The sequence below is a fragment of the Rhinolophus hipposideros genome, assembly GCF_964194185.1.
Source record: "Rhinolophus hipposideros genome assembly, chromosome: 1".
NCBI lineage: Eukaryota > Metazoa > Chordata > Mammalia > Chiroptera > Rhinolophidae > Rhinolophus > Rhinolophus hipposideros.
The window spans coordinates 4,060,856-4,085,100 of record NC_138047.1 but is presented as its reverse complement, the minus strand read 5'-3'; positions in this window follow the sequence as shown (position 1 = coordinate 4,085,100).

The following is a 24,245-nucleotide window of genomic DNA, read 5'->3' as shown; positions in this document are numbered from 1 at the left end:
CCCTCATCAACTGGCCACCTCCAAGGATGACACAATCAAAGGGCAGACTGTGCACGCACCAGTGACTTGCTAGAGTGAATCCTGCCCTGTAGGTCAGCCCTGCACAACAGTTTCTCCACTGTAGTCAAAGGGGTGGGAAAAAAATGTTTCATGAAAATGGCAGTGAGAAAAATAATGACAATAATAATAAATCCATGGCATTTATACCAGACAAAACGGACTTTAAAACAAAGGCTATACCAAGTGACAAAGAAGGACCCAGTAATCCCACTTTTGATCTATAGAAATCCAAAATGCTACTTTGAGGGGACATGTGCATCCATATGTTTACTAAAGTATTGTTTATGATGGCCAAGAAGTGGAGGCAGCCTGGGTGTCCATCGATGGATAAATGGGTAAAGAGGAGGCGGTACATGTATAAAATGGAATATTGCTCGGCCATGGAAGGGAATGGGTTCCTGTCATCTGCAGTGGCATCGCTGGACCTGTGGAGTATGTCAGACAGTAAAACACAGATGGAATGCAATTTCCCTTTTACACAAAATTTAAGGAGCAAAATAAATAAATAAACAAAACAGATACAAGCTCATAGATACAGAGAACGTTTTGATGATTGCCGGGGAAGAGGGGGTTGGGAATGATTGAAAACGGGGAAGGTATTAAGAAATACAAATTGATTGTTACAAAGTAGTTATGGAGATGTTGAATGTAGCATAAGGAATATAGTTAATATATAATAACTATGTATGGTGTGAGATGGGTACTAGATCTATTGGGGAGATGGATGGGAGGGGGATTAGGGAACAGGGTAAAAAAGGTGAAGGCATTAAGAAACACAAATAGGTAGTTGCAAAATAGTCACAGGGACATAAAATAAAACATAGGGAATATAGTCAATAATATGGTAATAACTATGTATAGTGCCTGGTGGGTACTAGATTAGTTAAAGGGGATCACTTCTTAATTTATAAATGTCTCTGACGTCATCAAAATAACAGCATAAGGTGAGCCTCTGTAAAGCGCCCCTGGAATTTACAACTAATCGGATAACAATAACTCCACAAAGGACTTCCTGCACAGCAGACAGGCAAGACGAAGAGGCCCACTACTGAATTCACCTAAAGGTCGGTGAATCACACAAGCAGGGGAGGAGGGAAGGGGGAAGTGCGGAGACGGAGCCGCCTGGGCGCAGGACACAGACCTAGCTCAGTGCTCCGAACTCGCTGCATCCCGGAACTACCGCAGCTGAGGGAGAGGGAAGAACTCGGACAGCTAAGACTCCGCTTATGGCCCACAGGGCTGAGGGGGCAGCATATAACACAGCTGAACCCAACACTCACGGCAGAGAGCTCGGAGAAAAGACTGAGGGAAGAAGGCTGAAAATGGTGTTTTAAGCCCTCATTGCCGAACAGAGAACGGAAGCCTTAGGCACTGAGACTAGCCGCCCCCTCCTTACCATTGCAGCCTCGCCCGCCCAGTGCTAGAAGCAGAACAGTAGCGGTGTCAGATCAAAAGGACAAAATATTTGTTGTTCTGAGAACTGTGGACTGCAGACAGAGATTCACAGCCCAACTAATTCCGGCAAAGGGGAGGGAGTTGTGGAAGCACGAACTGCTGTGGTGGTGGTAGCCACCATTGCTCTGGGCCATTGCTCACAACTCACCCCGCCCCTGGCCCCACCTATCAGGGCGGAGCCCTGCAGAAGTAAACAGAACTGCTGAAACATGGGCTCTGAATCTGGTGCAGGAAGAGCTTTGGAACTTCAAAAGCACTCCGCATACCAACAAGGACACTGCGCCCTGTGACCCAGGTGAACTATTAACAGAGGAGAAGCCCGTCACCCAGGGAATCCCCCCATTGTGTGAGAAGCTGAAATAGTGCAGAGAAAATATAGAACTACTATTGTGAGTGAGAAAAAAAGGCTGCAGTCAGAGAGAAAATAAAACATTCTACTAACAAGTACTGGAAAACTAAAGAAAGACCTATCAACCTGTTGCAGAAGCCACTCCTTTAGATGTCTAGGAAGACAAATAATAAATCAGTAATTGCCATGAATAACCAAGGCAAAAGACAGCTCAGAAAGAAAGTGAAGAGTCTCCAGAAAAGAAACTTAAAGGTATGGAAATATGTGACTTAAATGACAGAGAATTCAAGATTGCAGTCCTTAAAAAACTCAATGAGATGCAAGAAAACACAGAAAGGCAGTTTAATGAACTCAGAAACGCAATCAAAGAACAACATGAGCATTTTACGAAAGAGATTGAAATTTTAAAAAAGAACCAAATGGAATTTCTGGAGATTAAGAACTCAATAGAAGAAATTAAGAATGAAATAACCTGCTTAGGTAGTACAGTTGACCAGATGGAGGAAAGAATCAGTGACATCAAAGATAGAAACCTGGAAATTACACAGATGGAAGAAGAAAGAGACTTGAGACTTAAAAGAAATGAAAGAACTCTACAAGAACTTTCTGACTCCATCAGAAAAAGCAATATAAGAATAATGGGCATACCAGAAGGAGAAGAAAGAGAGAAGGGAACAGATAATATATTCAAACAAATTGTTGATGAGAACTTCCCAAACTTGTAAACAGAACAGGATCCTCGAATCCAAGAAGCTTATAGAACACCTAATTACCTCAATCCCAACAGGCCTTCTCCAAGGCACATTGTATTGAAGCTTTCTAAAATCAACAACAAAGAAAGAATCCTCAAGGCAGCCAGGGAAAAGAAGACGGTAACCTACAAAAGAAAGCCTATTAGATTATCATCAGATTTTTCAGCAGAAACTCTACAAGCCAGGAGGGAGTGGAACCAAATATTCAAACTATTGAAAGAGAGAAACTATGAGCCAAGAATAATGTATCCAGCAAAGATGTCCTTTAGATATGAAGGAAGAATAAAGACCTTTCCAGACATACAGAAACCGAGGGAATTTTCTAATACACGACCTGCACTACAAGAAATACTAAAGGAGGCTATTCGACCACCATCAACAGGGACAATTTGTGGCAACCTTAAAGGGAAAAAGTAAAGGCCTGAACCGGAATATGGGAATGGAGGAAGTAAGTGTGCTGAAGAAAATGGAATAATCTAAATATCAAACTTTCTTTTACATAAACTTAAGGGTAACCACTCAAAAAAAAATCCAGAACTGAAATACGTACTGTAATAAAAGAAGAAACAGAGGGAAACATCATAGAATACCACCACACAGAAATAATAGACAACAACAAAAAGGGAAACAAACAATGGAGACACAGCCTTACCAGAAAACTAAAGATACAATGACAAAAAATTCTCACATATCAATAATCACCCTAAATGTAAATGGACTGAACGCACAAATAAAAGGTCACAGAGTAGTAGACTGGATCAAAAAACTAAACCTAACCATATGCTGCCTCCAAGAGACACATCTCAGCTACAAGGACAAGCATAGACTCAAAATGAAAGGGTGGAAAATTGACACTCCAGCAAATGGTACCCAGAGAAAATCAGGTGTACCATAATGATATCAGATAAAACAGACTTCAGGGTGAAAAAGATAACAAGAAACAAAGATGGACATTTCACAATGGTAAAGGGGACTATACAACAAGAAGACATAACAGTCATCAATATTTCTGCCCCCAATCAGGGAGCAGCGAGATATACCAAGCAACTAAGAACTAAAGGGAGAACTTGAACAAACACAATTATACTAGGGAACTTAAATACATCATTGACCACTATGGATAGATCATCCAAACAGAAAATAAATAACAAAATAGCAGCCCTAAATGACACATGAGATGAAGTGGACATAATTGACATATATACAGCACTTCATCCTAAAACATCAGACTATACATTCTATTCTAGTGTACATGGAACATTCTCAAGGATAGGTCTATATATATGTATATTGGTATATATATGTGTGTATATATATATATATATATATATATATATATATATATATACATATATGTATGTATATATATATATATATATATATATATGTCTATATATATTGGGACATAAAATCAGCCTCAGCAAATTTAAGAAGATTGAAATCATACCAACAATATTCTCTGATCATAAGGCTTTGAAATTGGATATCAACTGCAAAAAGAAAGAAGGAAAAATCACAAATACTTGAAGATTAAACAACATACTTTCAAAGAATGACCGGGTCATAGAAGAAATTCGAGGAGAGATCAAAAGATACATAGAAACAAATGACAATGAAAATACATCCTACCAAAATTTTGGGGATGCAAAGAAAGCAGTTTTAAGAGGGAAATTCATATCATTACAGGCCTATCTCAAGAAACAAGAAAAATCCCAAATAAATAAGCTCATGTTATACCTTAAAAAACTAGAAAAAAAAGAACAAATGAAACGCAAGGTCAGCAGAAGAAAGGAAATAACAAAAATCAGAGCAGAACTAAATGAAAAGAAAACAAAAAGACAATAGAAAAATCAATGTGACAAAGAGCTGGTTATTTGAAAAGATTAAGAAAATTGACAAACCTTTGGCTAGACTCACTAAGATAAAAAGATAGAAGACACTAATTAAGAAAATCAGAAATGAAAAAAAGGAAGTTATCACAGACACCACAGAAATACAAAGGATCATCCAAGAATACTATGAAGAATACTATATGCCACCAAATTCAATAACCTAGAAGAAATGGACAAGTTCTTAGAAACATATAGCCTTCCTAAGCTGAACCATGAAAAACTGGAAAATCTAAACAGACCAATCACCAGTAACGAAACTGAATCAGTCATCCAAAGTCTTTCCATAAGGAAAAGTCCTAGACCACATGGCTTCACTAGTGAAATCTACCAAACCTTCAAAGTGGATCTAATAAAATCCTCCTCAAACTCTTCCAAAAAATTGAAGAAGAGTCAGTACTCCCTAACTCATTCTATGAGGCCAACATTAGCCTGATACCAAAACCTGGTAAGGACAACACAAAAAAAGAAAACTACAGACCAATATCTCTGATGAATACAGATGCAAAAATCCTAAACAAAATTCTAGCAAATCGAATACAACAATGCATTAAAAAGATTATTCATCACAACCAAGTGGGGTTCATCCCCGGGGCACAAGGATGGTTCAACATCCGCAAATCCATCAATGTGATTATTCACATAAACAAAATAAAGGACAAAAATCATATGATTCTATCAATTGATGCACAAAAAGCATTTGACAAGATACAACATTCTCTTATGATTAAAACACTTAATAAAATAGGTACAGAAGGAAAATACCTTAACATAATAAAGGCCATCTATGACAAGCCCTCAGCTAATCTCATAATTAATGGTGAAAAACTGAAGCCCTTTGCTCTATGTTCAGGAACACGACAGGGCTGTCCCCTATCACCTCTGCTTTTCAGCATAGTGTTGGAAGTCCTTGCCAGAGCAATCAGGCAAGAGAAAGAAATAAAAGGCATCCAAATTGGTAATGAAGAAGTTAAATTATCACTCTTTGCAGATGACATGATGCTATAGATAGAAAACCCTAAAGACTCCACCAAAAAGCTGTTAGAAACAATCAACAATCAAAGTTGCTGGCTACAAAATCAATGTACAAAAGTCCATTGCATTCCTATATACTAACAATGAAATCTCAGAAAAAGAAATACAAAAAACAATTCCCTTTGCAATTGCAGCAATAAGAATAAAATACCTAGGAATATACTTAACAAAGGATGTGAAGGACCTATATGCTGAAAACTTTAAGACATTTTTGAAAGAAATTGAAGAAGACACAAAGAAATGGAAAGACATTCCGTGCTCATGGATTGGAAGAATCAACATAGTTAAAATGGCCATATTACCCAACAATATGCAGATTTAATGCAATCCCCATCAAAATCCCAATGGCATTTTTTAAAGAAATAGAACAAAAAATCATCAGGTTTGTTTGGAACCACAAAAGACCACAAAAAGCCAAAGCAATCTTAAGAAAAAGAACAATACTGGAGGTATCACTCTCCCTGACTTTAGCTTGTACTACAGGGCTACAATAATCAAAACAGCATGGTATTGGCAGAAAAACAGACACATAGACCAATGGAATAGAATCGAGAACCCAGAAATAAAACCACATAAATATGGACAGATAGTTTTTGACAAAGAAGCTAAAAACATACAATGGAGAAAAGACAGCCTCTTCAATAAAGGGTGCTGGGAGAATTGGATAGCCACGTGCAAAAGAATGAAACTGGACTGCTATCTGTCACCATGTACCAAAATTAATTCAAAATGGATCAAAGACTTAAGCATAAGACCTGACACAGTAAACTGCATAGAAGAAAACATAGGTACTAAACTTATGGACCTTGGGTTCAAAGAGCATTTTATGAATTTGACTCCAAAGACAATGGAAGTAAAAGCTAAAATAAAGGAATGGGACTATGTGAAACTTAAAAGCTTCTGCACAGCAAAAGAAACCATCGACAAAATAAAGAGGCAACCAACTGAATGGGAGAAGGTTTTTGTAAACACTGCCTCCAATAAGGGGCTAATATCCAAAATGTACAGGGAACTCATGAAACTCAACAACAAAAGAACAAACAACCCAATTGAAAAATGGGCAGAGGACCTGAAGAGACATTTCTCCAAAGAGGGCATATAAATGGCAAATAGACATATGAAAAAATGCTCAACATCACTAATCATCAGAGAAATGCAAATAAAAACCACAATGAGATATCATCTCACCCCGGTCAGAATGGCTATCATCAACAAGACAAATAGTAACAAGTGTTGGAGAGGCTGTGGAGAAAAAGGAACCCTCATATACTGTTGGTGGGAATGCAGACTGGTGCAGCCGTTATGGAAGGCAGTGCGGAGGTTCCTCAAAAAACTATGAATAGAATTACCATATGACCCAGCAATCGCTCTCCTGGGTATCTACCCAAAAAAATCTGAAAACATTTATACATATAGACACCTGTCCTCCAAAGTTCATTGCAGCTTTGTTTACGGTGGCCAAGACATGGAAATAACCAAAATGTCCTTCGATAGATGAATGGATAAAGAAGTTGTGGTATATATATACACAATGGAATACTATTCGGCGGTAAGAAAAGATGATATAGGAACATGGATGGATCTTGTGAGTATAACGCTAAGCGAAATAAGTCAGACAGAAAAAGTAGAGAATCCTATGATTTCACCGATATGTGGTATATAAACTAAAAACAACACAAGAACAAGACAAACCAATGAGAAATAAGAACTCATGGACGCAGAGAATAGTTTAGTGGTTACCAGAGGGTAAGAGGGGGTGGGGGATGGGAGATGAGGGTAAGGGGGATCAAATATATGGTGATGGAAGGAGAACTACCTCTGGGTGGTGAACACACGATGGGTTTTATAGATGATGTAATACAGAATTGTACACCTGAAATCTATGTAATTTTACTAACAATTGTCACCCCAATAAATAAATTAAAAAGAATGTAATGAGAGAGAAAAGAATTGGAGTGATCTCAGAGACCATCTAGTTGTACCCCTTCATTTTTCATGGGAGGAAACTCGGGAACCGAGAGACTTGCTCAAATTCACATGGCAAGTCAGTAGAGACCTGGTGATGTGGGGGGTGGTAGCCCATTTCCTCATATGTTTTTCAGGGCCTTCAGATACCTGGTCTCTATAACTTATCAGTGGTACAGCCAGAGTTTGAATCAAAGTCTCCTTTCTATCTGTGTGGCCTCAGGCAATCTCTTTGAGCCTCAGTTTTCTCATCTGTAAATGGGAATGGTAACAAAATCGTCCTCTCGAAGGTGGGAGCTCAGTGCTCGGCACATTACACGTGCAAGACATTATTTTTGTTCTGCTCATGAACGTGCATGAAACTACAAAATGCTTTGCAAATATGAATTACTATTTTCCTGTCCAGGGATCCCATTTCAGAGAAACAAGTATAGTTAGCTGGGAAAGCATTTATATAATCAACAAAAATAACAATCATAATAATTATTTTTATCGAGTGCCTAATACATCTCAGAAACTGTGTTGGCCACTTTACACACATCATCTCATGGGAGCTATGGGTTCTACTGCTTCCATGTTATACATGAAGAAACTGAGGCACAGAGAGGTTGAACGACTTTCCCAGAGTCACACAGCTACGAAGCAGAGCAGCTAGGATTTCAATGACCAGGGTCCAGGACTTCTCTTGTGAATGTAGTACCTTCTGAGATTTGGCCCCTGCTTCCTGGGCAGGCCTTGTTGGAAGAGCTCTTGAGCCTAAGGATGGGGGTGGGCCGTGGAGACCCAGGCCCCTTCTTCCTGCACCCGATGCCCCTGGCCTAGGATTCGGATCCAGTGTGGCCTCCGCCCTGGAGCAGTGTGGCTCACGGCTCCTAAGTAACTGCATTCTCACTCCTGCCTCGGTGCTTCATGTACGACAGATCAGTAAATACCCTGCAGGACATCAGGGCTGCGGGAGAACTACGGTGGACTACAGGTGCGATCTCACCCTCCACCCCTTCCCAGGACCCCACTCACACTTGCTGATTTCCTCCTTGAGGCTTGAGCCTATCTTTGCCTGTATCTGCGTGCATGAACGCACACTCATGACCGAGTGTCCCTGAGTGTGCCCAGGTGTGCACACTTGTACACCTGGGCGTACCAGTCATCGCATGGAGGGCAGAAACACACGTGTTAGAACAGACATGTCTTCCTTGTCTTTTTCTTTTTTACAGTGAGAAAATCCTGTAAAGCTTCCCCACTCCGGCGTTCCTCTTTCAGCCAATTCAGGAAAATTAACTCTTGAATCTCCTCCTCTTGCCCCAGTCACAATTAGCAGCAGATCCACTTTACTAGAAGATACCTCTCATAGTGTTCATTCTAACTTGGTGTGGGGACAGAGCCCCAGAAAGCAGTTTCCAGGCTCTCAGCCTCACATAGAAAGGTGCTGACTCAAGTAATAAATGGCCATCAACTGTGATCAGATGGCCATCAGCTGTGGCTAGTTGGCCGTCAGCTGTAACCAGTGAGCCATTGGGCACTAATATAACTGCTGTGGCTACGCTAGCAGAAAATGGGGGCTAACAAGAAGATGGTGGCTGAGCCTGCAAGCAGTGCAGTGAGGGTTGCGAACAGTGTCGCTCCTGCTTCCTGTGTCTCCAACCCGGCCACCAATAAGAATATAGTAATAAGACTCCCCTATCTATGGCTCCGTGGATGTTCCTTTTTGGCCTCACCATATCCTGCATTCTTATGTGGGGAGCGGGAGCTGAGACCCTGCAGGCCGCCCTGCACGAGAAATGGCACAGAGAGCAGGGTACGGTGCCAGCCAAAGCTCCCCGAAAGGCAGTATGGGGACAAAGCCCCAGAAAGCAGTTTCCAGGCTCTCGGCCTCACATAGAAAGGTGCTGGCTCAGGTAGTAAACAGCCATCAGCTATGATTGGATGGCCATCAGCTGTGGCTAGTTGGCCATCAGCCATTGGCCACTAATATAACTGCCGTGGCTACGCTAGCAAAAAATGGGGGCTAGCAAGAAGATGGTGGCTGAGCTAGCAAGAGCGGATTGCAGAGAGGCGGATGCTGCCAGCGAGAATATGGTGATATGACTCCCCTATCTATGGCTCCATGGGTGTTCCTTTTTGGCCTAGTCACATCCTGCATTCTTATGTGGGGAGCGGGAGCTGAGACCCCGCCGGACGCCCCGCATAACAAATGGCCCAGCGAGCAGGGTCCACTGCGTGACACATGGCGTAGTCGGCAGGATACGGTGTCGGCCAAAACTTTTCGAAGGGCAGTGGAGCAGTTTGTGCGTATGAACACTCAGTCTCAGGAAGACCAGAAGGAGCAGTTGCCTGGGAGCTGGACCCCCGTGGAGGGGTGGGAAGACGTGGATGGTTCCCCAACCAGCAGAGGCTGGAGAAAGTGAAGGACATTGCGGCAATGTGGGCTGGGAACTGCTTGCTGATGCAGCCCGGATGCAGGACTTGTAGTCCCGGGAGGAAATGCTTGCTGAGTCCTCCATGGGAGGTGAGGGTGAGGTCAGGGTCGTCCCTCACCCCCAGGACAGCCCTGGCGAATGACTGTGGACTATGGGGAATTGCCTTCCATCCCTAATTTAATGGACCGCTTGACTGTTTGGGAACATAGTAGGAACCATGTAGTGGAACTGGCGGGTGTTTGCTTTTGTGTCTTGACTGGCCGCCATCGAGAACATGTAAGCACCTTGACTGTGAGCCGCTGTTGTTCCAGCATGGTACCCTGAGAGGCCCAGAGAGAATGGCAGTGCCCTGAGAGCCCTGCCTGAGTCCAGGAAGTCTGGCTGTGCCCAGAGAGAGTGGCAGTGCCCTGAGAGGCCCTGGCTGTACCCGGGGAGACTAGTGGTACCTTAAGAAACCCAGGAAGTCTGGTTGTGCCCAGAAGTACTGGTGGTGCCCTGAGAAATCCTGGCTGTGTCCGGGGAGACTGGTGGTACCCTAAGAAGCCCAGGAAGTCTGGCTGTTCCCAGAAGGAATGGTGGTGCCCTGAGAAACCCTGGCTGTGTCCAGGAAATAGCATTCACCTCCAGGCTCCTCGCACAGGGCCCCTTGCGGAGGACGCTTGTCGCGTAGATTGTGAGGCGAGACCCTGTAGGGGTGGAGTGTGGGGACAGCCCCAGAAAGCAGTTTCCAGGCTCTCGGCCTCACAAAGAAAGGTGCTGGCTCAAGTAGTAAATGGCCATCAACTATGACTGGATGGCCATCAGCTGTGGCTAGTTGGCCGTCAGCTGCAACCAGTGAGCTATTGGACACTAATATAACTACCATGGCTACGCTAGCAGAAAATGGGGGCTAGCAAGATGATTACTGAGCCTGCAAGCAGTGCAGTGAGGGTTGCGAACAGTGTGGCTCCTGCTTTCTGTCTCTCCAACCAAGCCGCCAGCGAGAATATAGTAGTATGACTCCCCTACCTATGGCTCTGTGGGTGTTCCTTTTTGGCCTCACCATATCCTGCGTTCTTATGTGGGGAGCGGAAGCAGAGACCCTGCAGGCCGCCCGCACGACACTTGGTCAGCAGGAAAACAGTGGCTAAGTCCCTGTTCCTGAGGAAACTCCCATTTTCTGGTGATTTGGAGTTTGTCTGAGCTGCATTCTTCAGGCCACTGGGTCAGCCCAAGCTCCAGACACCTGTGCTACAGGAAACCAGATCCCCAGGTTGCCCAAATCATTAAAGGCTGCTCTCTCCGCATCAGGCTGGGCCACGTGCAAGTCACACCAAACTGCCAATAGAACGGTCTCCACAATGGGAGTTTTGCTCCATGGACACTTTACAAGTAGTCTCTGGCCGCTGGCCTTTAGTGACCTGTCCTAACTGGAAGAACTCTCCCCAGTCTGAGGCTGAGGTGGGGTGTGGGGGGAGGGGACACAACCTGATGATGATGATTCTGACTACACAGGACTTAAGAGCCAGGAAGATCCTGGATCCTTGACAGGCAGTGACCACCTACACTTTCGCTGAGATACTGTCCCCCTTCCGCCTATGTAACTACTGCTGAAGACGTGAGACGGTGGTGTTCCCTTCCCTTCTCTTAACAAAGTCAAGTGGGGCTCAGCCTTCTTCCTTGTCATTCACCTTCACTTCCACCCATGGCACAAGAGAGGAGAGGGAGAAATCCATTGGAACTCTCCCGCCAAACCTTCCACGCACCAGGGTGCCAGAGTGCGGTTGGCACTAGGGCTAAGGGGGATACAGGTACACAGGCTCTCCAAGGGCCAGCTTTCTGTAGTCCTGTCCCCCAGCCCCCAGGCCAGACACTTGCAGACAGCAGAGCCCCCTCTCCCCCTTGGCCACACAGCACCAAGGTCCTTACTGCTTAACACCGCTTTCAGGAAATTCTGCACCTACAAGAGGTGCCAGGGTTCTGGGCAGCAGGGAGCATCTTATAATGGGAGGTTCCAGATTCCTGAACAGAGCAGCATTTGGAGGCCATTTTCACCATTTTACATGTCCTGGATCCTGGCACCACAAAACCCTCTCCCAAGGTTAGCGCGCTGCCCCCTTCCCCAGCCAAGGGCACTTCAGAATCTACTCACCTACCTCTACAAGGATGCGTTCAAAACGAGCCCTAAAATGGAGTTTGCGGCCTATAATTTTTAAGTAGATCTAGTTCCCTCCAAATTAAATTTTATTTGTTCACGGTCCTGACGTATTGATTTTGCTGTTTTCCCCATTTGGAGTCAAGGCACTGATTCCTCCCCACGCTCCGCGGTCTCACGGAATAGATTCAAATTTCCCAGTGATTTAATTAATCTCACCAGCTGTGCAGCGGTCCTGCAGGACCTGCGCCTCCGCGGCTGGCTGGCTGTCGGTGGAGAAAAGGGTTCCTCGTCTCTTTTTCGGGGAGGAACCTCAGGAGCCCCCAGGGCTCCCAGTCCTGTGGCCAGGCGTCCAGTGACCGGCTTCAAGTGATTGCCGCCTGGGTACCCAGCGCCCACTCAACGCGCTCCCACAACACATCTGCACACACACGGCACAGAGGCCCCCGTGGGGAACTGCCGGAAGCCCGACAGCTGCGGGTTTATTACAAGATTCGTTTCCAAATGCAAAATCAAGTCGCCAACAAGCTCCACGACTCGGATCCGTCAACAACTAGCCCCACACCGCCCCACTTACACACAAACTAAGCAGCTAGTGACCTTGGCCCCGAGGTGTAACCCACAACCTCTCCCATCCTGCCCAACTTATTCTGTAAACACGGCTAAGACCCCCGTGCTGCCCCCACCCCCAACGCTGAAGCGCGCGCAGGACCGAGTCACGTGTGGAAGTCCCCTCCCGCGCAGTGTCCCGGGCCAGGGCGCCCGCGCACGTGGCTGCCCCTCGCACAGAGCCCGGGGACGGGGTCGAGGGTCCCGGCCTCCCGTCTCCGCGTCCTTCCACGAGGGCGGCGGCGGCGGCGCTCGGCGCAGCCCCAGGACCCGGCGCCCGCGGCCTTGGAGGCCGGCGCTCCTGCACCAGACACTCGGCCACGCTCTCCGTCTGGATGAGCGGGAAGAAGGCGCCGAAGACCGCGCTGAGCGACAGCACGCAGAGCACGGCGGTCGAGCCACGCGCGACAGCCACAGACTTCGCTCGTCGGGCGCCAGCCCGCGGGGACACCGTGGCTTGTGCGCAGCGGCGCGGCCCCGTCCCGGGGCTTCCCCCCGCCGCCGCCCCGCCGCCCGCGGCCTCCGCGCGGCTGTGGGTCGGGAAGGCCCGGTTCCCAGGCGCTCCGCGCACCGCGTCTGGGCGCGCGTCGTGGGCGCCCCCTGTGCGCGGGGAGAGGAAGACGGCGACGAAGCCGGCTCCTTGACGCCCTGTCCCTGCAGGGAGCGGCCGCCGGGAGGAGCGCGCCCCGGGCGCCGGCGGCCGGGCTCCACAGCGCCGCGCTCCTCCCGCTCTGCTCCTCGCGCTCCTCCTCGCCGGCCCCAGGCCCTGCCCGGCCCCGGACTCCCCCAGACTGGGAGGGGTCAGGAGGTCCCGGCAGCCGAGTCCTCGGGCCTGCGCATCGACCTCCTCCGAGCAGCCGCGGTGAGGTTTCTGAGCTGGAAAAATCTCCCCACGGCGCGCATGCCGGAATTGGGTGCTTTTAACAGTTACGTCCTTCCCGAAGTCGGCCGTGCATCTTTCCTCCCCCCTTTATTTAGGTCTAGTAAGTCATCCCAGACATCAGAGGAGTAGCCGTGACCCCCACCCCGCGTTGCCTGTCCCGCACTGCCCTTCCTGGTATTTCTTATTCCCCCACCTCCACCCGGTCCCATTTCATTTTTTTAATCTAAATTATTGGTTGTTTTTTTTTCTTCTTTGCCTTTCTGCAAACTATTAGGTTGGTGCAAAAGTCATTGCGGTTTAAAAGATTAAAATCATTGCAAAAACCGCAATCACCTTTGGGCTAACCTAATAGTTAGAAAGTATGAAATAGCAAAATTAAAAATATTGAACCTCGTTATCCCACTGCCCAGGGGGTGTCTGTATCACCTTAGGTCAAAAATCGTTCCCGACCTTTTTCTGTGTCTCTCCGTATACATGCACGCAAAATAGGGCTGCCCTGTTCATGCATGCTCTTTTGTACCTGCGGTTTTTGTAACCGTTTGCATTTAACAGTGTATCTTTTCTAGTAATGTTAATCCACAACATTATTCTGATTCTGAATTGCTGGATGATTTCCTAAAACCCAGATTGCGGGGCCCAGCCCAGACTTTCTGAGTAGTGGTGGGGGTGGGGCCCCAGAATGTGTGTTTCTAACAAATGGCCTGGCCTTCCAGCTGCTCTTGCTGATGCTCTTGGAGAATCCCTCATTGCATCCTAGTGTTAAGGAAGGAAAGGTTTCCACAGGACAGACTCCTGCAGTGCATTTAACCAAAGACTTTCTTTTGGGATATTTGAGTTGTTCACCCTCTAACCCCCCCTTTTGTTGTTGTTTTTTTGGTTTTTTGGTTTTTTGGGTTTTTTTTGCATCAGAAACAATATCACCACAAAGAGCCTTGGAACAAAGTCTTTGTGCAGAAACTATAATTTTTTTTTTTATATTTTGAAAAATGGCCCCATAGAATCAGGACATTATATCCTGCTAAATTGTTCTCCACAAATGTACCAGTTTACACTCTCCCTGTGGGAAGGGGTATTGCATCCAATCATGGTTATTGTCATTATGTTAAAAAATCTCTGCCTGACTTTATGGGATTGGGGATGGGTTCTCACCTTCATTAATTTGCATTCTTTGTTGTGAAAGGAAAGCTTTTGGGAATTTTTGCAATAGTCCAAGCAAATGCCACCTGCTAGAGGCTTGGATTGCAGTGGTAGCAGTGGACTGAGAAACACTGGGCGGGAAAGGCTTGTCAGATTGGAGTGAGGGGATTCAAGATGTCCTCAGCACTTGAGCATCTCAAAGTGATACCCCTCCCCCCCGTCACCCTTAGCAGAACACTGATTCGTGTGTGTGCGTGTGTGTGTGTGTGTGTGTGTGTGTGTCCTGGGAAGCTATTAATATTTTCATTTTAAAGATGAAGAAACGGACACATATCCATAGACATGCGTTCATGCGCGTTCACACACACACACACACACACACACACGCACACACACGCGCACGCGCACACACACACGGAAGATTGTCCCACCTTCCTCAGTCCGGGAAAGCAGCTGGCACAAGGGCACCCAGTTTTCTGGGCAACAATCTCCTCTGACCAGCCCTCTCCCGAACCAGGAAAGAACAGGAGGACAACAGGTGTTTGGCCCAGACATTCGTCCTCTGCTTTGGACCAGCAGATTTCTTTAGAGAATTGCCCAGTTACGTCCGTCCTCCTGAGACCAGCCTCTGCCCTTTGATGTACCCTGGACGTGGAGTGTCGTGCAGGGTCTCAGCTCCCACTCCCCGCCCAAGAACACAGGACACGGTAAGGCCAAACAGGAACACCCACGGAGCCATAGATAGGGGAGTCAAACCAATATATTCTCGCTGGCGGCTGGGCTGGAGACACAGGAAGCAGGATCTACATAATCTGCCTAACAGCAGTCCGCACTTGCCAGCCACCATCTTCTTGCTAGCCCCCATTCCTTTTTTCCTGCTAGCATAGCCACAGCCGTTATATTAGTGGCCAATGGCCTACGGGTTACAGCTGACGGCCAACTAGCCACAGCTGCTGGCCATCTGATCACAGTTGATGGCCATTTACTACCCGAGCCAGCACCTTTCTATGTGAGGCCGAGAGCCTGGAAACTGCTTTTTGGGGTTTTGTCCCCACACTCCACCCCTGCAGGGTCTCACCTCACAATCTACGCGACAAGCGTCTTCAGCGAGGGGCCCTGTGCAAGGAGCCTGGAGGTGAATGCAATATCCTGGACACAGCCAGGCTCTCTGAGTACAGCCAGGGTTTCTCAGGGCACCACCAGTACTTCTGGACACAGCCAGACTTCCTGGGCTTCTTAGGGTACCACCTGTCTCCCCGGGCACAGCCAGGTTTTTTCAGGGGACCACCACAGTACTTCTGGGCACAGCCAGACTTCCTGGGCTTCTTAGGGTACCACCTGTTTCCCCGGGCACAGCCAGAGTTTCTCAGGGCACTGCCACTCTCTCTGGACACAGCCAGACTTCCTGGACACAGCCAGGGCCTCAGGGCACTGCCACTCTCTCTGGACACAGCCAGACTTCCTGGACACAGCCAGGGCCTCAGGGCACTGCCACTCTCTCTGGACACAGCCAGACTTCCTGGACACAGCCAGGGCCTCTCAGGGCACTGCCACTCTCTCTGGGCACAGCCAGACTTCCTGGACACAGCCAGGGCTCTCAGGGCACTGCCACTCTCTCTCTGGGCCTCTCGGGGTACTGTGCTGGAACAACAGCGGCTCACATCAAGGTGCTTACATATTATCAATGGCGGCCAGTCAAGACACAAAAGCAAACATTCTCGCCAGTCCCACTACATGGTGGTATGTTCCCAAACAGTCAAACGTCCATTAAATTAGGGATAGAAGGCAATTCCTCATAGTCCATAGTCATTCACCAGGGCTGTCCTGGGGGAGGGATGACCTTGACCTCACCCTCATCTCCCACGGAGGACTCAGCAAGCGTTTCCTCCTGGGACTAAAAGTCCTGCATCCGGGCTGCCTCAGCAAGCAGTTCCCAGCCCACAGGGTGGCAACAACCTTCGCTTTCTCCGCTTTCTCTGGCCTCTGCTGGTTGGGGAACCATCCACATCTTTCCACCCCTCCACGGGAATCGAGCTCTCCGGCAGCTGCTCCTCCTGGTCTTCCTCAGACTGAGCTTTCATACGCACAAACTGCTCCACTGCCCTTCGGAAAGCTTTGGCCAGCACCGTATCCTGCCGACTACGCCATGTGTCGCGCAGGGGACCCTGCTCGCTGCGCCATTTGTCGTGCAGGGTCTCAGCTCCCACTCCCCGCCCAAGAACGCAGGACACGGTAAGGCCAAACAGGAACACCCACGGAGCCATAGATAGGGGAGTCAAACCAATATATTCTCGCTGGCGGCTGGGCTGGAGACACAGGAAGCAGGATCTACATAATCTGCCTAACAGCAGTCCGCACTTGCCAGCCACCATCTTCTTGCTAGCCCCCATTTCTTTTTTCCTGCTAGCATAGCCACAGCCGTTATATTAGTGGCCAATGGCCTACGGGTTACAGCTGACGGCCAACTAGCCACAGCTGCTGGCCATCTGATCACAGTTGATGGCCATTTACTACCCGAGCCAGCACCTTTCTATGTGAGGCCGAGAGCCTGGAAACTGCTTTTTGGGGTTTTGTCCCCACATGGAGTCTATGCCCTTGACTCCATTCGGCTGAGGTCAGGCTGTCTACTGCACAGAAAAGGGGAGTGTGAATAGAAGTCGGGGAGAGGGGACTGCCTATCAGTTTCTGCAAGAGGCTGTGCGGAGGCTGAAGCTTGGCCTTTCCTTTATGAAGCACCTATAATAATATGCTCAGGGCGTTAACTAGCCACCCTCACTCAAGTCTTACACCAGCCTTGGCTTCCACTGGATGGTCCCCATGACACGAGGAAACAGAGGCTCAGAGTGATGAATTGACCTACACAAGACCTCACAGGTAGTTGAACATCAGAAGCAGAATTGGAGCCCTATCTGTCCTGTTCCAAAGCTGCACTCTTGATTATTCCGGTCTGCCTCCTCTCTTCCATCAAACATAAGCTGGTTTCTCTGGATACGCTGGGGAGAGGAAGATGGTGCTGTTACCTGGGGGAAGGAAAGGAGAGAGAGAACTTGGGCTGTGGAAATACACAGAGAGCACCCAAATGAAAACATGCAAAGGCTGTTTATTCAGAACTTGCTATAGCAAGGGAGTCGGCCACCATCGTATGAGATTGGCAGACACTCAAAGGCAGGCAGAGGAGTGAGAAAGTTTTATGGTGGGAAGAAGGGAAGGCTTCAGGTGTGCCTTGATTCAGGCTGTTGGCAGGTGAAAGCTGGAGGTGGGCCAACGCGGAGCCAGACGTCCCATGTGATTAGTTAGGGTAGCACATTTGATTTTCTCCAGGTTGTCCTATGTTGGAAGCAGGAGCAAAATTAGGGAAGCTGTCAGTTATTGATCAAGTGCTGGCCATCTGGGCTGACTGCTACAGGAATTGTAGTCTGGCTTCCGGGCTGTTGCTGCAGGTCAGAGATCTCTTTTTATATATATGATCTGGCCATTTTCTGTTTGTGTATTCAGTCTCCATTCTCCTCCCCAGAGTTCAAGTGTGTTGGGGGTGCGGGGTGCTCCCTATCCAGGTGTGGGGACAAAACCCCAAAAAAGCAGTTTCCAGGCTCTCGGCCTCACATAGAAAGGTGCTGGCTCGGGTAGTAAATGGCCATCAACTGTGATCAGATGCCAGCAGCTGTGGCTAGTTGGCCGTCAGCTGTAACCCGTAGGCCATTGGCCACTAATATAACGGCTGTGGCTATGCTAACAGAGAAGGAATGGGGGCTAGCAAGAAGATGGTGGCTGGCAAGCGCGGACTGCTGTTAGGACGGCGGTTGCAGATTGTGTGGATCCTGCTTCCTGTGTCTCCAGTCCAGCCGCCAGCGAGAATATATTGGTTTGACTCCCCTACTTATGGCTCCGTGGGTGTTCCTTTTTGGCCTTACCATGTCCTGCGTTCTTGGGCGGGGAGTGGGAGCCGAGACCCTGCACGACAAATGGCGCAGCGAGCAGGGTCCCCCGCGTGACACCAGGGGTCCCTCCTTCTGCTTCTCTCTTCTGCCCTTCTGGAGCCACTGGTCCCAGCAAGTCTGGTTGCTGTTCGATGTGCATTAACTCTCAATTCTTATAATAACCCTGAAAGGTAAGTGTATTAGCCATTCATTGCCACACCCAGCTAAGCTGCTTCCTGATTCCTGGCCCTCAGAAACTCAGAGTTAATACATATTTGCTAAGTTTACTAAAAGAGTTCCATATTTAAACAGTGTGCCCTGCATCCCCCCTGGGAAATTCACAAGGTGTTGCCCAGGGCCATAGTTATTTGAAGGTTTGAGTGGGGGTAGCAGATGGGTTGCCGACATGAACCCTCTGACACGGCTGTGGTCTCAAGGCCTCAGTTCCTGGCCATTTAGACCTTCCCATAGGGCTGTGTGAGTGTCCTCGTGACATGGTGGCTGGCTTCCCTCACAGTTACTCTTGAAAAATGTGCTGGAAGGTGAGCAACTGGTAGAAGGGAGAGGGACAGAAGAGTGAGGTTGCAGAGTGAAACGAGTTAGCTGTCATGATTTAATCTTCACAGCTAAACACAGACAGTCATTAGCCCCATTTGACAGATGAGAAAAGGGAGGCTCAGAAAGGACAAAAATCTTGCCTGAGGTCACAGAGCTGGTAACTGGCAAAGCCAGGATTTAAGCCCTTAGCTACCTTCTAACCTAGCCCAAGCTCTTTCTAGTACTTCGCGTTTGTGTGGGGGCTGCTTGGTTGTTAGGAAAAGAGCCCCCTCCCACCCCAGCCCTGTAGAGGCCTCAGGAGCCTGTCAACTGCGCTGCCTCCCCACTCTAGAGACAAGGAAGCCAGCGCCTCTGGGCCCAGCTGCCACCCACACAGAACTGTTTTTACCCTTCACCTCAGTGACAGGTCCGCATCTCCCAGCTCTGGAAAGGCCATCTGGGCAGTCTGGCTGCCCCAGGAAGAGCCTCCACCCAGAGGCCACCCTTTATGCCCTGCTGTCCCCACAGCTGTTTCTAGATGAACCGTTAGCACTCTGACTTGCCTTGGTCAGTAAGGCACCTCCCTGTCCTATGTTGAGAGATTCGTAGGGCAATCCTCCCTAATTACTAGCACTTGCTGGATGTACCTACTGAACTAAAATGTTTAAATCTGTAGATACTTTAAGTTGCTCACACTTCAAACAAGATAAATAAAATACTCTATGCATGAGCTATTTTAATGACATAAGAATGCTTTTATTTGCTTATTCAATAGTACACACACACGCACACACACAATGTAAATAGATGAGTATCATAGTGTGGGGACAAAGCCCCAAAAAACAGTTTCCAGGCTCTTGGCCTCACATAGAAAGGTGCTGGCTCGGGTAGTAAATGGCCATCAACTGTGATCAGATGGCCAGCAGCTGTGGCTAGTTGGCCGTCAGCTGTAACCCGTAGGCCATTGGCCACTAATATAACTGCTGTGGCTATGCTAGCAGAAAGGAATGGGGGCTAGCAAGAAGATGGTGGCTGGCAAGCGCGGACTGCTGTTAGGACGGCGGTTGCAGATTGTGTGGATCCTGCTTCCTGTGTCTCCAGCCCAGCCGCCAGCGAGAATATATTGGTTTGACTCCCCTACCTATGGCTCCGTGGGTGTTCCTTTTTGGCCTTACCGTGTCCTGCGTTCTTGGGCGGGGAGTGGGAGCTGAGACCCTGCCTGCCACCCTGCACGACAAATGGCACAGCGAGCAGTGTTCCCCGCACGACACATAGGGCATCATACTTCAGGGAGGCCCAGAGCCCTTGAACACAATTGATTTTCTGCAGTGCTTTCCAACAACTCCCTTAGGCTGCTGTTCACACTATTCTTTGGCAAACTCTTCCTGGAACGGGCAAAGGTTGCCTTCCGCCGGGTTCCTGTCCAAACAATGTCACATTTCACAGAGGTATCTTTTTGCATCTGGTACAGAATTTAAATAAAAACAGATTGCCCTGTTCGGGCCGTAGGAGAGACAGACGGACAGCAGAGGAGGGCCCCCTGGCAGTTCAGGCCAAGGTGGCTTTACCCAAAGCAGCAGGTGAAAGGACTCAGACAGGTATCACACCCCACCGCCTGCCACCTGTCTGATGTGTGTTTTAGAGAATACCTGGATTTTAAACATCTGGGATCTATTTCTGCCTCTGCCCCTAAGTGTCTGTGTGACATTGAACAAGTCAACCATCCTTTCTGGGCCTTAATTGCTCATCTGTAAAGCAAGGGAACTAGATCAGATAACTTTCAATAAAACTTTATTTACAAAAACAGGTAGTGGGCCAGGTGGGCCATCGTCTGCCTTCCTCTGCTGTATATTTTCTGCGGAATGCAGAGGGCACAAGGCCCAAGGCCTGAAACACTGCCGGACCTCCCTTAACCCCTCTGTAAATGAGGAGTGTGGGTAATACCCACATTTCCCACACTGAGCTCTCTGAATCAGTAGTTCAGTGAGGCTTGCAACAGAAGAGACACTGACCTAAACAGGTGTCTTTACTACAGGCCTTCTCAGGGCCTTTACTATGTTGGTGTGCATTGTGAATTTCCCTGGGGGGTGCAGGAAGCACGTTTAACAATGGAACTCTTTTTTCCTAACACCAATTAATAATTTTTGCCACTATGTACCACTCAGCACAGTTTGGGAACTGCCGTATAACCTCCCTGCAGCCTCAGTTTCCTTCCCTGTAGAACATGGATGATGATGGTGCCCGCTGTTGGGAAGGTTAAATGAGGTAATACCTGGAAATAGGCCTGCCACTGTGCCTGGCACAAAGTAACTGTTCACTAAATGCTGGTAGCTATTATTTATGATAAGGTTCTTTCTTTCCAGCTTCCTACTGTAGCATGTAATTAAACTCCAAAGCATCTGGCTTCCTGAGTCAAAAGAATCCACCTGGAGGGAAAAAAAAGAAAGAGAAAGATCCTTCGGGGTTGGCCATTTGTGCACCACCTCGCTGCCAGTCATCACAACAGGGGAACCCAGCATGATGCCAACCCCTCTCGACAAGGCTCTGGGAGTCGGTGCTGCCCTCTGTAGTCCGGACGCCAAGGGGGATTTGAGGCTGCGGAGAGGTGAGAGGCAGGATCGGGGCAGCTGCAGGGTCAAGCAGAAGACTCCAACAGCATTCTCGTGGGTCCGGTCCCTTTCCCCCTGACCTGGGCACCGTGATCCCAGCCACTTCCAGGTGTGTGCTGTGCTGGGGGACAGTGGCAGGGAGAGCCGAGGAGAATTCAGGCAACAGGGCCATCTGTAGAGGGAACAGCACCTGCTAAGGCTCAGAGGCCTGGAGGAGCACGTGGCTGTAGTCACAGAACCCTGGGGGGGAAGGAGGAGGCAGTGAGGGGGAGTGTCAGCAGAGAAGGCTCCAGAGTAGGATGGAACCAGGACATGAGACACTTTCAGCGGGGAGGCATTTACATTGCCCTGGATTAAAAACAACAACAATTTGGGATTTTCAAAATGTTGACAATGAGCACATATAGCTTTTGTAAGAAGTAAAATGATATTTTTTAAAAAGAAAGAAAATGATCACTCTTGCAACCATGTGGAGGTCAGTTGGGAGGCCACTGCTCATGACCAGGCAAAAGGTCATGATGGGGCCCTGTGGCTCATAAAGTCTAAAACATGTATTATCTGGCCCTTTACCAGAAAAGTTTGCTAATTCGTGGTTTATCATGATAAAAACTAAGAAATTAAATGCCCAAGACAAGGAGATGGATCAAATTACAGGGCCTCCCTTCAGCAAATCCAGTGCAAAGCCACTACTGGAAAACGCTGCTGGAGCGCAGGGGCTCTCAAACTTGGCCGTACTTTGGAACCACCTGGAGAGTCGAAAAATCCCACAGCCCAACCCCATCCTGACCATTAAATCCAAGTCCATATTTGCTAAGCTTTCCCCGGGGGTGTCTAATGCAGAGCCGCTGTTGTAGGAGAATACTCAGTGACATAGAAATATGGCCACTATATAGTGTTAAGTGACGCAAAGCAGTTTACCTAACAGAGTGTTCTGTTTGACTCCTTGCTGGTAAATGTCTTCATGCACCCACACAAATGCACACTGCTGCCCACATATGAACAACGGATGCCGAAAATTGACACTGCTCATCACACTGCTTATCTCTGTAGTGATGAGCAAAAATCTCTGAGATTTTTTTTTATTATCTACACTTTCTATGTGTTCTACAATAAACATTACAATCTTGTAATAAATACAAAAAAGATTTAAAAATAAGATCTTAAAAATCATATAGTTTGTTTTGGGACAAAGTATAGAAATGAGCATCTAATTAAACAAGGGGTCACCAGGTCATTTGTGTACACGGCACATCCTAAAGGCTGCTGGCCCTGCAGCCCAACAGAGAGGCACGTCCCAGCCTCATGGAGACACCAGGGCTCTGTGAATTAGGCAGGCCCTGCAGCCTCTAAGCCTCAGACCCCACCAGTGTAACATGGGTGAGTGTGGCCACCTCCCAGGATAAAAATCACGCACGAATGCTCAGAGTCTGCCACGAAGCAGGTGCTCACAAAGGTTGCGTCTTTCTCCATAAGCATCTCAGAGTCAGCCTGCAGCCAGGCAGCTTGTTGCCATTCTTGCTGAAGGACAAGGGTTGGTTTTCCCAAAGCTGGGCCTGCTCAAGTTCCTCCACAGCTGCTGGTCTCTGATGCTGTGGCTGAGCTAGCTAGCAGCCACCTCTCATTGACTTTGGCTTGGAATCTGCTGCCCCTGGAATTTTCCCACGCTCCCTAGAAAGACCCTGGCATCTCATCAACACAAGCTGTTGACCGTCTTATCAACGTAACCCTTATCCACTGTCCCCAAATGGGTCCCATCTGCACAAAGAAGGGCTTGCAGTCTTCCTGTGGCTGCTCGCCTTTAATAAAAATGACAATAGTAGCTGCCCACATATCGACCCTACCTGTGCCTGGGCTTACAGCCTCTATCTCTCAGCCTTACCTCTGCAGGGGTGTGACAGTATTCCCATTTCACAGATGAAGATCGGAGAGGTGAAGGAACTCAGTCAGGGTCGCACGGCTAGTAAGTGGCAGGTCTGTCTGGCTCCCAAGTTACTCCACTGTACCACACGGCCTCTCAGCCGTCCCCCTTCCCTCTTCTACCTCAGAAGGCAGAGATTCCCCAGCTGATTCTGACATGCAGCCAAGTTTGATAACCATTATTTTAAAAGCAGTGATTCTCCATTGACTCTGGGAACCCCCGGAAAGATATTTTTAAATCATGATGAGAGGGAGGGGAAAGTATGGAGTTGGGTGGAGGGGTAGTGGGTTGGAACTAGAAGGGGACACTCGGGGCCTTCTGGGGCTGTGGTAATGTCCTATTTCTTGATCTGGGTGCTGGCCACTTGGGTGTGTTCATTTTCTCTGAAAATCATTGAGCTGTACATTTACGATTTCTGTACATGTCTACCTGCGTATTATTCTATAATAAAAATACTTCTAAATACTTTTTTTTGAACTAAAGAAAAAAAGGCGGTTGTCCTCAGCCACTTCACAGACTCCTGGGCCAAGGCAGCCTGGCCCAGGACACATCGTCTCCAGGATGCTTTTCACAGCCTCC